The 4,553-nt window shown below is 38.3% G+C and overlaps 1 pseudogene; it reads left to right on the forward strand.

The window, feature by feature from the left end:
* Positions 1–288: 288 nt before the first annotated feature.
* LOC131609139 (scarecrow-like protein 6) lies at positions 289–3,973 on the forward strand (annotated as a pseudogene).
* Positions 3,974–4,553: the final 580 nt, after the last annotated feature.

Here is a 4,553-nt window from a genome sequence, read left to right on the forward strand (position 1 = left end):
AACAAATATCTATAAAAACTTTCTTATTTTCTAAAACTATGTATAATAATAATTGTAATTGTCATGTTCTTTAATTAATCATAACTCATGTACATACACATTATTATATATTAAACATTAACACTATTTTAGAGTTTAATTGTTGATAGAATATGTATAGCATATAAATAATGGTGTGATAATAAACTTCTACCAAAGGAGAACTACAAATAGTGCGCACTACATCTTGGAGTGGGGACAGAGTGTGACAAAGACCCTACCATGCGAGATAACAACATCTAGAGACAAAAGCCACATAAATATTTCATATTTTTCATTTCATATTAACAAGAGAGAGAGAGAAATCACTTTACCACTTTTATATGCTGCACGCATCCATCCACAGCAGAAAACACAAGGAAGACAAGAGAAAGAAAAGCTTTTCTCTTTTTGTACTGTGCACATCACAACTCACATAAACAACAAACAAACATCAGTTTTGAAAACCATTACATATTTACATTACATAACATAACAAGAGAGAGAAACACAAACAAGATAGATGTTGTTTTTTTAGAGAGAGAGAGAGAGAGAGAGAGAGAGAGAGAGAGAGAGAGAGAGAGAGAGAGAGAGAGAGAGAGAGAGAGAGAGAGAGAGAGAGAGAGAGAGAGAGAGAGAGAGAGAGAGAGAGAGAGAGAGAGAGAGAGAGAGAGAGAGAGAGAGAAACAAAGAAGCTGTGGAAGAAGTGATAAAGAAGAGATGAAGAACAAGTATGAATGAATGAGGTGAATGAAAGGTTTGTTTTTTGTTCTTGTTTCTGAAATGGGTCTGTTCAACAAAGCTACATGCATTTAAGATGTTTTTTTTTTCTCTGACAGAACAAAGAACAACATAAATCAAAACCCCAGATCTTGTTTTTCTGTTCTCTTTTCTCATATTTGCATAAAGTTATCATTTTTATTGGTTTTATTGGTTTTCTGAGGTGAAGTAGAGTTTGTTGTCGTTGATTTAGATGAAGGCTATGCCCTTACCTTTTGAAGAACACATAGGAAAAGGGGTGTTGGATTTTGGTTCAAGTGTTGTTTCAGATTCATTGTTATTTCAGCAACAGCAACAACAGTTTCTTCAAAGGTGGAGGGAAAATTGTTGCTATGCGGGCATTGAGCCCAATTCTGTTGATGTTTTTGACGTCGAAAAACCAAATCCACAAGCCACTCCTACTTCATCCTCAACACTGTCTTCCTCACACGGCAGCGCCGCCGGAGGTGCTTCAGCTGATAGCATCACGGCGAAAGAAAACAACAATAGCAACAAAAGATGTGGAATGGAAGATTGGGAGAGTGTGTTGTCTGAATCACCAAGTCAAGATCAAGATCATTCAATTTTGAAATTGATTATGGAAGATGTTGAAGATGCTTCTATGGGATTAAGCAAGCTTTTACAAGTTGGGACTAGTAATTCTCATTCTCATTCTCATTCTCAGCAAGATGTTGAATTCAATGGTTTTAGTTTTATGGATCAACAAAGTTCTGTGCTTGACCCTATTTCTTCAACTGTTAACAACAACAACAACTTTGTAACTAGCATTGATTCTTCGGCCGTTGTTGTTGCTGCTACTGCTACCGAGATTTGTTCGGATTTCCCTTTTGGTAGAGTGATGAATCAAATTCAGAACCCTAATTTCAATTCTTCACTCTCTCATAGTGGTTTGTTTCTTCACCAACAACAGCCAATTGAGTCTCTTGATGAGAAGCTACCTCAATTTGTTATGAACCAAATCCAAACTCAGTTTATGCCTAACCCTAGTTTGGTTTTTCCTTTCGCATATTCTCAGATGCAAGAGAATCAAGAGGTTCATCCTCAGCCACCGGCGAAAAGACTCAATTGCGGGAATAATTATGAAATCCCAAAGTTACCCTTTTTGGATTCTGGTCAAGAGATGTTTCTTAGGCGGCAACAACATCAACAGCATGTTCAGCAGCAGCAGCTTCAACTTCCTTCACACCATCTGCAGCAGAGGCCAATGGTGCCGAAGCAGAAAATGGGGAACCCTGGAAGCGGGTGGCGGCGAAGATGCAGTAGGGAACAATCAGTTCCAGCAAGCTATAATTGATCAGCTTTTCAAGGCTGCAGAACTTATAGAAGCCGGTAGTCCGGAACTCGCGCACGGGATATTGGCGCGGCTCAATCACCAAATTTCTCCCATTGGGAAGCCTTTTCAAAGGGCTGCTTTCTATTTCAAGGAGGCATTACAGTTACTTCAATCAAATGTCAACAACAACAACAATAGCTTTTTGCCTACAGGGCTATTGCTCAAGATTGGTGCTTATAAATCATTCTCAGAAATCTCACCGGTTCTGCAGTTTGCTAATTTCACTTCCAACCAAGCATTGCTTGAAGCTGTGGAAGGTTTCAATCAAATTCACATAGTAGATTTTGATATCAGTTTTGGTGGACAGTGGTCTTCTTTTATGCAGGAGTTAGCACTCAGGAACGGCGGTGCACCTTCACTCAAGATCACTGCATTCGTTTCACCCTCTCACCACGACGATATCGAGCTTAGTTTCACTCATGAGAATCTGAAACAATATGCTGGTGAAATTAACATGTCCTTTGAGCTCGAGATTCTGACACTCGACTCTCTGAATTCTGTATCATGGCCGCAGCCACTTCGCGACTGCGAAGCAGTTGTTGTTAACTTGCCTATTTGCTCTTTCTCAAATTACCCTTCGTACCTTCCTTTGGTGCTTCGATTCATGAAGCAGCTCATGCCTAAAATTGTGGTTACATTGGATAGGAGCTGTGACCGTACCGACGCACCGTTTCCTCAGCATATGATTCTCGCAATCCAGTCATATTCAGGTTTGCTCGAGTCACTAGACGCTGTTAGTGTAAATGTCCACCCGGATGTACTTCAAATGATTGAAAAATACTATCTTCAACCAGCAATCGAGAAGCTTGTTTTGGGCCGTCTGCGTTCACAGGACCGAACACTTCCTTGGAAAAATATTCTCTTGTCGTCGGGGTTCTCGCCGTTAACGTTTAGTAACTTCACCGAGTCACAAGCTGAGTGTTTGGTGCAGAGGATTCCCGGCAGGGGATTCCACGTGGAGAAGAAGCAGAATTCACTCGTGTTGTGCTGGCAAAGGAAGGATCTCATCTCGATTTCAACATGGAGATGCTGAGAGTTCGAGCAACAATGTTGCTTGCACCTTTGAAGCTGCAATTAGGATGTTTTAAAATGAAAAGGTGCTTCATAAATAACTTATTACTACTACTGTTTTTATTGATCCTTTTCCTTAATTTGCCTTGGCTTTATGATTCAATGCTAATTTGTCTATGTTTAGGATTTGTTATTTCCACTAATGATGGAAGTAAACGTATTATGTCTTTAATTAGCAACTGAATGGCAATTTATGAGCTCTTTTATGTGTAGTAATTTTTGTCTTCTTTGAATATCACTGTTCCATTTCGATTTCTGTTGCCTTAATTGATGGTGTTTTCTAGTAGACTTGACAAGAGGTAAAGTTGGAACACGAGTCTGTCCAATCTGAATTCAACATTATTACAGCCGTTGAATTCAGATTGAACGGACTCATATTCTAACTTTCTGAATACACGTATTCAAAATACAAAGTTGAATTGTGAACCGTCCGATCAAGATTGGATGGCCCATATCTACATCAACTTGAATACTTGACCTGCAGGTAATCCATTTCTATCTCCGCCACCAACAAGAAATTCGAAATAGGTCTAGCTAGATATTATGTCAAGGATTGTATGGGACAATACTATGTTATAGAATTAGACACGTCATAGAGTATTAGATGCATCTCAAAAGTAGCGTAGGACAAAACAAAAGGTGGTGAAATGGGGATGCGTTTTGGTCTTATTAGATAAAGTGGAATTAAAGAACATATGATATAGTTATAGCATTGTCTTATTCAATTTGTACTTGTATATCAAGTTGTATATCAAGTTTTAGTTCAAAGTAGTTTTGTATCTCCAATTTAGTATGGGCCTAACAGAGTTATAGAGTCTCACCAACCCAAACTTGTTAGAAATTGCAACTCATGAGACCTTGTTAATAGCTAGAGATGGTATTCCACGACTCTTCTTAATGCTATTCAACGTTTGTTTGTTTGGTTTTTAAACGAACCGCCGTGTCGTTCGTCTTATTCCATGATGAACAAGCAGCCATTCGAATGCGCCTCGAGAATGAAGGTGAGCAATCCATTCAAACATGTTTTTTCAAAGTGTTCATCGTATCTTGGGCCACTACCATCTTCTAGATACTATCAAAAATTTCACAGTATATGATTTGAACATTTATAAGCTGAGTACTTCTCACTAAGTTGTTTTTGTAACATTGAGTTACAATATTTAAGATGATACTAGAAACTGATCTAAATTTGTAAGGGTATTTGTTATTGCTATTAGGGTTTTGTTATCGATTTATATGCTGATTATATTCACGCACCGAACTCAATAGTACCGAGTCCAAAGGAGTTGCATTAAGAGTCCTACGTGATAAAATTTAGTAAAATATGAAGGAAATTCTTAATTTAGTTTTG

This window comes from Vicia villosa, linkage group LG6 (assembly GCF_029867415.1).
Source record: "Vicia villosa cultivar HV-30 ecotype Madison, WI linkage group LG6, Vvil1.0, whole genome shotgun sequence".
In the NCBI taxonomy this organism is placed as follows: domain Eukaryota; kingdom Viridiplantae; phylum Streptophyta; class Magnoliopsida; order Fabales; family Fabaceae; genus Vicia; species Vicia villosa.